This window comes from Entelurus aequoreus, linkage group LG11, assembly GCF_033978785.1.
Source record: "Entelurus aequoreus isolate RoL-2023_Sb linkage group LG11, RoL_Eaeq_v1.1, whole genome shotgun sequence".
Taxonomy (NCBI): Eukaryota; Metazoa; Chordata; class Actinopteri; order Syngnathiformes; family Syngnathidae; genus Entelurus; species Entelurus aequoreus.
Window position 1 is genome coordinate 33,267,100 of NC_084741.1, and position 11,010 is coordinate 33,278,109.

General features: G+C 39.4%; 1 protein-coding gene across 1 annotated transcript in view; it reads right to left on the minus strand.

The window, feature by feature from the left end:
- Positions 1–6,975, minus strand: part of osbpl3b (oxysterol binding protein-like 3b) — a 106,082-nt gene extending 99,107 nt beyond the window's left edge. Inside the window, 1 exon segment of the mRNA XM_062063024.1 lies at positions 6,799–6,975. The gene's annotated coding sequence lies outside the window, so the exon portion shown is untranslated.
- Between the last annotated feature and the right edge of the window lie 4,035 nt (positions 6,976–11,010).

Here is an 11,010-nt window from a genome sequence, read left to right on the forward strand (position 1 = left end):
GCTGAATGTAGCTTGCTGTGTACCGTCGGAGGAGTTTGAGGGAGTGGCGCGTCTTGGCGGCGAAGTGAAGACCTCTTGGGTGGCTTCCGTCTTCGCTGACGCGTCCGGTGGTGCGGAGGTGTGGCGATGTCCTCGGGCCAAACGGAGTGGATTGGGACCAACTTTCCGTTAGGACCCCAGATCAGGTCCTGGCGCTCCGAGGGGGAGTAGCGGAGAGTCTCCGCCTCCATCGCTCGCAACACCATCCACGCACCTTCGTCCATCTCCTCCGACATGCTCGCTGCGAGAGAACTTCTTCTTGCTGGCTTCCTACTGTAACGACCTGGTCGCGTCGAGGTGCGAGGTGTTCTCCCAAGGATGCAGACGGCTCGGACACAGCTTGCAGGTAGGAAAATTATTTATTTCAGGAACTAAATCGGACAGGAAAAAAAACAAAAAACGACTAGCGTGGGAGCTAGCAAGCATAATAGCATAGCCTGAAAGCTAGCAAGAATCAAAAAAGGTCGATACGTGTTGCATGTAAGCAAATTAGGAAGCCAGGCCGAGTGAGGCCCGGGCAAAGACTAAATAGCCCTCTGATCAGTGCTCGGGCAACAGGTGCGCGTCCCGAACGCTGATCAGAGGCAGGTGAGTAAAATCTGCAGTCATGGCAACAGAAACAAACACGTGACGCTAAAGTGTAAACAAATTGTGATCCGAGCAGCGGATCCTAACAAGAACATCCGCACCGTAACACAACATAAACACAACAGAACAAATACCCAGAACCCCTTGCAGCACTAACTCTTTTGGGAAGCTACAATATACACCCCCCACTACCCCCTACAGAACCCTGCCCCCGCAACCCCGCCCACCTCAATCTCCTCATGCTCTCTCACAGAGAGTATGTCCCAAATTCAAAGCTGCTGTTTTGAGGCATGTTAAAAAAAATAATGCACTTTGTGACTTCAATAATAGATATGGCAGTGGCTCGTTGGCATTTTTTTCCATAACTTGAGTTGATTTATTTTGGAAAACCTTGTTACAATGTTTAATGCATCCAGCGGGGCATCACAACAAAATTAGGCATAATAATGTGTTAATTTCTGTATATATCTGTATCGGTTGATATCGATATCGGTAATTAAGAGTTGAACAATATCGGAATATCTGCAAAAAAGCCATTATCGGACATCTCTACTTAAAACACTTGTATTTCAAATTAAGGTCTCCTACTGAAATGAATTAAAATCGAATGAATTGGTGCTTGCTCAACCCCCAAAACATGTTAACATGTCTTGTGCCTTTTAAAAAGTAAAACAGACTTTTAGATAAGAAATATTGTATAAAAACAACACAATAGAGTGTACTAATAACAACTACAGTAGTTTTGTGATATAAAGTAATTACCTTGGAGAGTGGACTTCTACGGTACCTCCTTACAGCTCCCTCTCTGTCAAACACACCATCAGCAGCTTTTACATAATTTCATGGATAAATGTCCGTTGTTTGGATATTATTTGAACATTTGCGGCTGGCAATAGATTAATTCTGCTTCAGTATGGGGCAGACTAGCACTGATAGGCTCAAATTGCAAATTGCTTCGCAAAGTCGTGTTTTTGATGATTACTTTCTTTAATTCAATGAATATCATCCAGTTCTTGTTCACAGCACTGTCCTTCACACTCACTTTCTTCCTTCTCATGGTTGGAAAATCAATAAATTAACAAATCAATCAAAGATTATTTATATAGCCCTTAATCACAAATGTGTCAAAGGGCTGCATAAACCACAACAACAAAATTATGTTCATCTCTAGCTATAAGCTAAAGCTAGCGAGTAAGAGCAGATGTTTTGGTCAGATCGTATGGGGTTCACTGTGACCTTTGCTACACTGACTAATGGCGAGGATGTTTGTAACTAAAATTTTCGCTGACAACCTAAAGCATGCCGGGATATGTGTGTGTGTGTGTGTGTGTGTGTGTGTGTGTGTGTGTGTGTGTGTGTGTGTGTGTGTGTGTGTGTGTGTGTGTGTGTGTGTGTGTGAGACCCCAGGTAGTAAATGCTTTATCAGTATCATGCTTCAAACCCTTCTTCGAAAGGCTGTGCACTACAAAACGTGCTCATTGTAGCCATTAATTCTGACTTCCTCACAGAAAAAACAAAATCAGCACAAATTGTTTTACTCATTTTTGTTTTGTTGCTTAATGTTTTTTATATATTTTGTTAATGTAGCTGATCAATTTGAATTGATCATTATTTATTGGGTTTATAAAAAAAAATGTCAGTATCACATACAGTTTAAGTAAAGTTTTTTTTATTTCAGGCAAATTGATGCACTCCAAATATTTTATTTTACAGACTAAAAAACAATGTTTATAAAGTTCTTACTTATTGAAATTTGATCTATATTTCTTTTTTGTTTTCTTTAATATTAATAAGGATACAATGCTATGCAGAGGTGTACTTACAAAAACGTTATAGACAAACGATACACGCCGCAGAATTGGGGGGAGTGCGAAATGCTTTCTTTTTCCTAAGGGGCCATACCAGAAAATAATTGAGATGCACTACGCTATTAAAACATTGGCTCTATTGTCGCTGTGTTGTGCAATACACTTTCTCATGCACTCCAAAATCATTATTCATGTAAAAAAATTTATTTCTAGTGTTGAGGATGGAGACACCAACAATATCTCCACATCTTAATCTTCAGCAGCCACTAATCTTCTAAACCGGAATTAATTGCTAAAAACCAAATGAAGTTAGAGAATGGGTGCTAATCTCTAATTCCTCATGAGAGTAAACCTTACTTTTAAATACACATCTTGTCAAAAGAACCCTTTCCAAATAGATAAACGACAAACCAGTTCTGCATCATTCTAAGCTGAAACTGGCTTCACATCAATAAGGACCATACATGGAGGTAAAGAACCTGTGTGAAGTTGGCCCCACTCACATTGCAAATTTTGAAATAGCACTGCTATTCGTTTCAGCTATTAGAATGTTTACGTTATTCTGAAATACATTTTCTGACTAGTGACATCATCAAGCCCACACACCTTGTCAAAATCTACCCAAACTTGTCTCATTCGATTGTACTGCAAATTATTTTTATCTACTATACAGTTTTTATATTATTAACATTTGATATTTTTTGTGTTATCGCTTTTTTATTCATAAACGGCCCCCCAACCATGTCCAAATATCCTCAAACTTATCCTATTCGATAGTGCTGCAAATTTTTTGTCTAACTATTTTAGCGTTCATGTTACTAATGTTTTATGATTTTTAACCAGCACCCCCTCCTTGTCAAAATCTCCCTAAATCCGTCCCAATTGTTGGTGCTGCAAACCTTTTTTTGTTGTGTTTGTTGTGTTATTATTCATTACCAGCCCCTCAAACATGTCTGAATCTCCCCAAACGTGTCCCGAATGTTTTGCACTATGTTTGTGCTAAACAATTTTGTCTATCTAACTATTATAATTTTGATGTTATTAGCATTTTACGTTTTTTATGTTATTACCACTTAATTAATTTATAACAGGCCTATGTCAAAATCTCCCCAAACTTTTTCAATTGGTTTGTTTTGCAATTTTTTGGGACAGCTATTTTAGTGTTCATGTTGTTAACTATTATAGTTGGTATGTCATTAACTAGGGCAGCACGGTGGAACAGGGTTTAGTTTGTGTGCCTCACAATAAGAAGGTCCTGGGTTCAACACAGGTCTCGGGTGTGGAGTTTGCATGTTCTCCCCGTGACTGCGTGGGTTCCCTCCGGGTACTCCGGCTTCCTCCCACCTCCAAAGACATGCATCTGGGGATAGGTTGATTGGCAACACTAAATTGGCCCTAGTGTGTGAATGTGAGTTTGAATATTGTCTGTGTTGGCCCTGCGATGAGGTGGCGACTTGTCCGGGGTGTACCCTGCCTTCCGCCCGAATGCATCTGCTCCAGCACAACCCGCGACCCCGAAAGGGACAAGCGGTAGAAAATGGATGGATGGATGTCATTAACTATTACAGGTTTATGATATCAATGTTTTATAATTCAAAATCTTAAATCTCTTAAAAACTGTCCCAATCATTTGCGCTACAGTATGTTTGTTCTGATTTGTGCGGAATTTTTATCGTCTGTTATAGAGATGTCCGATAATATCGGGCTGCCGATAATATCGGGCTGCCGATACTATCGGCCGATAAATGCTTTAAAATGTAATATCTGAAATTATCGGTATCAGATTTCAAAAAGTCAAATTTAGGACTTTTTAAAACGCCGCTGTACTGAGTGGTACACGGACGTAGGGAGAAGTATAGAGCGCCAATAAACCTTAAAGGCACTGCCTTTGCGTGCCGGCCCCATCACATAATATCTACGGCTTTTCACACACATAAGTGAATGCAACGCATACTTGGTCAACAGCCATACAGGTCACACTGAGGGTGGACGTATAAACAACTTTAACACTGTTTCAAATATGCGCCACACTGTGAACCCACAACAAACAAGAATGACAAACACATTTCGGGAGAACATCCACACCGTAACACAACAGAACAAATACCCAGAACCCTTTGCAGCACTAACTCTTCCGGGACGCTACAATATACACCCCCCGCTACCCCCTACCCCCCACCTCAACCCCGCACCCCCCCCCCCCAACCCCGCCCACCTCAACCTCCCAAATTCCAAGCTGCTGTTTTTTTTGAGGCATGTTAAAAAATATAATGCAGTTTGTGACTTCAATAATATATATGGCAGTGCCATGTTGGCATTTTTTTCCATAAATTGAGTTGATTTATTTTGGAAAACCTTGTTACATTGTTTAATGCATCCAGCGGGGCATTTCAACAAAATTAGGCATAATAATGTGTTAATTCCACGACTGTATATATCGGTATCGGTTGATATCAGAATCAGTAATTAAGAGTTGGACAATATCGGATATCGGCAAAAAAGCCATTATCGGACATCCATAGTCTATTATAGTTTTATTGTTGCTAACGTTTCATGGTTTGCACGTCATTAACGTGTTATAATTCATAACCATCCCTACCCCTTGTCAAATTCTCTCCAAACTCATCCCAATCGTTTGCGCTGCGTTTGTCCTGGAAAAATTGTTTATATAGTTTTTATGTTATGGGGCTGGTTATGATTGAATAATAAAAAAATATAATAGACGAAAAATGTTTGCAGCACAAACCAATACAAACAAATGGGACAAGTTTGGGGTGATTTTGACATGGATGACGTCACTAGTCAGAAACTGTATTTTGGAATAACGAATGGCAGTGGTATTTTCATATTTGCAATTATAAGGCAGCCAGCAACTTCACACAGGTAATATCATGTAAACCAGGGGTGTCCAAACTTTTTCCACTGAGGGCCGCACACTGAAAAATCAAAGCAAGCGGGGGCCATTTTGATATTTTTTATTTTAAAAACCAATACAATAAATGTATAAAAAAATATACATTTAGGCCGCCACTCAGGCTTGATCCCGGTGAACCCAGAGAGTTTTGGTCAAAAAAATATAAAAAATGTGTCATTATTTAGTATTATTATCATTATTATTATTCAAAGTTTAAATCTCTAGATCAACATTAGGTCTATCTGTCAAAAAAACATTTTTAAACATTTAAGCTGTATGCCCTTTTTGTCAAAGAAAACCCAGGTTTTTTATGGAAAAACCCCCACCAAATATGCAATATTTTCCCCCAATTAAATTTTAAAGTACAATATTTGAGATTATAAAATAATTGGAGCCTTAAAAAGGTCAATAACTCATAACAACATTGACATTTTTTGAGCAATGACACACGCAAAAAAAAATCCCACTAAAATTATTGGGGATCCAAAAGGGTCCTACTCATTAAAGTGTTAAAAAATAAATTATACTTTTTTTTTTTTACTGATTACTTTTAGCACAATAATCTCGAGATCAGCTTCAGATCCGTCCGTCAATTCTAAGTTTTATTGTTGTTTATGTTTTTTGTTTGTTCGTTTTAGGCCCTTCGTTTAAAAAACAAAAGCTCAGTTTTTTATATGGCAAACACAAAATATGCAACATTTTCCCCAAAGAATATCTTAAAGTGGAATATTTGATGTGACTTAATTGGAGCTTTGAATAGGTCAATAATTCATAATGACGTTGATTTTGATTAAATATTATTTTTTAAAGACAGAAACAGCCTACATGGCATCTTTGTGTTATTAGAGTAAACATTGCAACATTTTCTTGTTTTATTTCCCATGTTTGCTCTTTTATACCACATTTGTTTGTTTTTTTAAATCGTATTTATAGAATGTGTCGTGGGGCCGTTAAAAAATGACCTGCGGGCCGCAAATGGCCTCCAGGCCGCAGTTTAGACACCCCTGATGTAAACAGAACCTGACCAGCACCACCTGAAAGGCCTCACTGTTCAACTTTACATCCCCCCAAAAAACATAACATTCCAGCATCTGAGAACGTCAGTCTGGGCAACACTGATCTTTCTGTTCTGACTTTAAAAGTTGTGCAGAGCATCTAAAAAAGACTAATCCAAACGTGACTATTCCAAAGAGACGTGAAATATGTCTGACTTTCGCCCCAGCTGTAGTACAGTAGTGGCTGTGACGTATACTCACTTAACTGAGCATCTCAGGACCACTCTCTTTAATTAATAGCGCTTTACTCGAAGCTTCGGCGTGATGTGGTGATAAGACGTGCGGTGTGTCTGCTAAAATGACACAATAATCAACTTTGTGCTTGTCTTTTTTAAACCGGAAGCAATGCCGCGAGATAAAAAAAAAAGGGAAAAAAAGAGGATACTGTACTCACCTTGACAGTTACAGATGTGATTTTCAGGTGATAACGTTTTCGGAATTATTAATTGCGTTTTTAAGAACGATAGACAGCCATTGGAGAAATAAAATTGAATAATTACAACCGACTCACTCATGAAGCGTGACTCGCACATATAAGCCGAGCTTCTACTCATTTAAAAAAACAAAAAACCCTTCATTTGCCCACTGCCCTGTTCAGCCAATTAGAAATAAGAACTACAGTGACGTCAGAGAGGCGGGGCTTGTGGCTGGACTGGATGGTGTTGTTTCGCGACGTATTTGGGGACTCCCAATGACTCCCAAAGGTTATAATACACGGCAACTAAAACTTTCCACTCACTAAATTGGTGTAAATATTCCTTTACGTATTGTTAATACGTGGGCTTGTTAACGAGAAAGGGCGCGTAACAAAAACGAGCGAGCTGGACGTATGAAAGTGGGGCGCTAATATGAAGTTATACTGCCCTTTGCTGGCCACACTGCGGAATCGCAGATGCTGGATGCCCTTAAATGGAAAACTATACTGTAATTCCATCCATCCATCCATCCATTTTCTACCGCTTGTCCCTTTTGGGGTCTCACACTGTAATTTTAGTTGATAGATGTAGTACCACTTGTGATGAGTTACTCTTGGTAATTAGAGTTGAGAGACACAAACACTCCAAATGCTGACTTCCAATCATAAAACACCGGATGGCCACATCATTAGGTACACCTAATTGAATGCAACACAAGTGCTGTATATTGAATTTCTAATATTGCAATGATAACAACGTGTGACAGAAAAGTCATGGTGGGACAGATGTTTAGTATTCACATCGACGTCCCTTGTGTGGGCTCTGTGCCGAGGATGTCGTTGTGGCTTGTGCAGCCCTTTGAGACTTTTGTGATTCAGGGCTATATAAATAAACATTGATTGATTGATTGATTGATATTGCGGTCCTAGTTTACACTGCACCTTTTTAGGACCTTTCTGGACCCCGACTTAAACAAGTTGAAAAACTTATTCGGGTGTTACCATTTAGTGGTCAATTGTACGGAATATGTACTGTACTGTACAATTTACTAATACAAGTTTCAATCAATCAAAAAAATTATTGACTTTAGAAACAGTTTTAATACAAAAAAAAAATAGTCTAATACACGGGTATCCAAAGTACGGCCCGGCCATTTGAGGTCCGCAGCTAATTTTTTAACTTTTAAATATTTTGGGGGAAAATATTGCAAATTGTGTGTGCTGATTGATTGAGACTTTTATTAGTAGGTTGCACAGTGAAGTACATATTCCGTACAATTGACCACTAAATGGTAACACCCGAATAAGTTTTTCAACTTGTTTAAGTCGGGGTCCACTTAAATTGATTCATGATACAGATATATATTATCGTATATACTATCATCATAATACAGTCATCACACAAGATAATCACATTGAATTATTTACATTATTTACAATCAGGGGTGTGGAGAGGGGGGGGGGGTAGGATATGGACATCAAGTAGTGGACACAGAGAGAGAGAGAGAGAGAGAGAGAGAGAGAGAGAGAGAGAGAGAGAGAGAGAGAGAGAGAGAGAGAGAGATCAGAAGGCATAAGAAAAAGTATCTGCATTTGATTGTTTACATTTGATTATTAGCAATCCGGGGAGGGTGTTAGTTTAGGGTTGTAGTTGCCTGGAGGTGAACTTTTATTGCGGTTTTGAAGGAGGAATCGGATAGAGATGCCCTTTCTTTTATACCTGTTGGGAGCGCATTCCACATTGATGTGGCATAGAAAGAGAATGAGTTAAGACCTTTGTTAGTTCGGAATCTGGGTTTAACGTGGTTAGTGGAGCTCCCCCTGGTGTTGTGGTTATGGCGGTCATTTACGTTAAGGAAGTAGTTTGACATGTACTTCGGTATCAGGGAGGTGTAGCGGATTTTATAGACTAGGCTCAGTGCAAGTTGTTTAACTCTGTCCTCCACCTTGAGCCAGCCCTAGGAGTGAGGTGGGATCTGGGGTGGAGGTCTAGAAGTAACCTGACTAGCTTGTTCTGAGATGTTTGGAGTTTACATTTGAGGGTTTTGGAGGTGCTAGGGTACCAGGAGGTGCATGCGTAATCGAAAAAGGGTTGAACGAGAGTTCCCGCCAGAATCCTCAAGGTGCTTTTGTTGACCAGAGAGGAGATTCTGTAGAGAAATCTCGTTCTTTGGTTAACCTTTTTGATTACCTTGGTTGCCATTTTATCACAGGAAAGGTTAGCCTCCAGAATGGAACCTAGGTAGGTGACCTCATCTTTCCTGGTGATAACAATGTCACCCACTTTTATAGTGAAGTCATTGACTTTCTTAAGGTTGATGTGGGACCCAAACAGGATGGATTCTGTTTTACCCAAGTGTATGGATAGCTTGTTGTCAGCGAGCCAGGTGCAAGTTCTGCTTGCCATAAAACAGTTTTCTATGACACAAAGGGAATAAAACAAACCATAAAACAATAATGGAAACTTTTAAATCAACAAATTGATCTGAAATTGATCTACAGATTTAAGTGTTGGAAATTTTTTTTTTTTTTAAATGTATGAGTTATTTTTAACACTTATGAGTGGGACCCTTTTGGATTTCAAATAATTTTAGTGGGATTTTCATTGGTTGAATGTAATAACGCATCAAAAGCAATGTTGTTATGAATCATTGATCTATTTAATGGGACCCCATCAAACCATTACAATTTTTGGGGTCCCACTTTTTTGTAACTGTTTTGAAAACAAAATATAAATGTATGACTTATGCTGTTATATCTCAGAGTCTATATTGTGTTTTGGAAAAAGGTCATAAACGTTACTTAATTAATTAAAAACAATAATACAAAAGAAAACACATTTTATGCATATGTAAATGTATTCAGTTATAAACATTTGTTCACTTTCTTCTTTCCTTCATGGATCTAAACTTTACAGCTGCCTGTATTTTTCTCTATATTTTTATTGTAATATTATCAGAATGTGCTTGTTGTATTTTGGGCCAAAGTAAGACAAAGAATACAATCTGAAGTTGTCTTTATTTCTTAGTTTTAATGCCATGATTTTAATAGTCCGGCCCGTGTGTGCACAGATTTTCCTCCAAGCGGCCCCTGAGCTAAAATGAGTTTGACACCCCTAATCTAGAGATTCAAGTACTGAAAAAAAATAAAATAAATGACACATTTTTAAGGTTTTTATAACTTAGAGTCTTAGACCCTTCCAGGTTCCTTGGACCAAACTTGAGGGGAGCCCTACAGGTTAAAAAAATTATATATTGTATTGGTTTTGAAAATGAAAAATATCAAAATGGTGCCAATTCAAATATAATATACATGTATGTATATACAGACAAAGGGTGGCAACAGTTTCAGGTGAAAAGCAAACAAATTGATGTCTAAAAAGTTGAAGCCTCAAAGATCATCAATCAATGTTTATTTATATAGCCCTAAATCACAAGTGTCTCAAAGGGCTGTACAAGCCACAACGACATCCTCGGTACAGAGCCCACATACGAGCAAGGAAAAACTCACCCCAGTGGGACGTCGGTGAATGATTATGAGAAACCTTGGAGAGGACCGCATATGTGGGTAACCCCCCCCCTCTTAGAGGAGACCGAAAGCAATGGATGTCGAGTGGGTCTGACATAACATTGTGAAAGTCCAGTCCACAGTGGATCCAACACATCAGCGAGAGTCCAGTCCACAGCGGGGCCAGCAGGAAACCATCCCGAGCGGAGACGGGTCAGCAGCGCAGAGATGTCCCCAACCGATGCACAGGCTAGTGGTCCACCCGGGGTCCCGACTCTGGACAGCCAGCACTTCATCCATGGCCACCGGACCTATGCAACTCCCCCTCGCAAGGGACAGGGGAGAAGAGGAGAGAAGAAAAGAAACGGCAGATCAACTGGTCTAAAAAAGGGGGGTCTATTTAAAGGCTAGATTATACAAATGAGTTTTAAGATGGGACTTAAATGCTTCTACTGAGGTAGCATCTCTAACTGTTACCGGGAGGGCATTCCATAGTATTGGAGCCCGAATAGAAAAAGCTCTATAGCCCGCAGACTTTTTTTTGGCTCTGGGAATCACTAATAAGCCGGAGTTCTTTGAACGCAGATTTCTTGTCGGGACATATGGTACAATACAATCGGCGAGATAGGCTGGAGCTAAACCGTGTAGTATTTTATACATAAGTAGTAAAACCTTAAAGTCGCA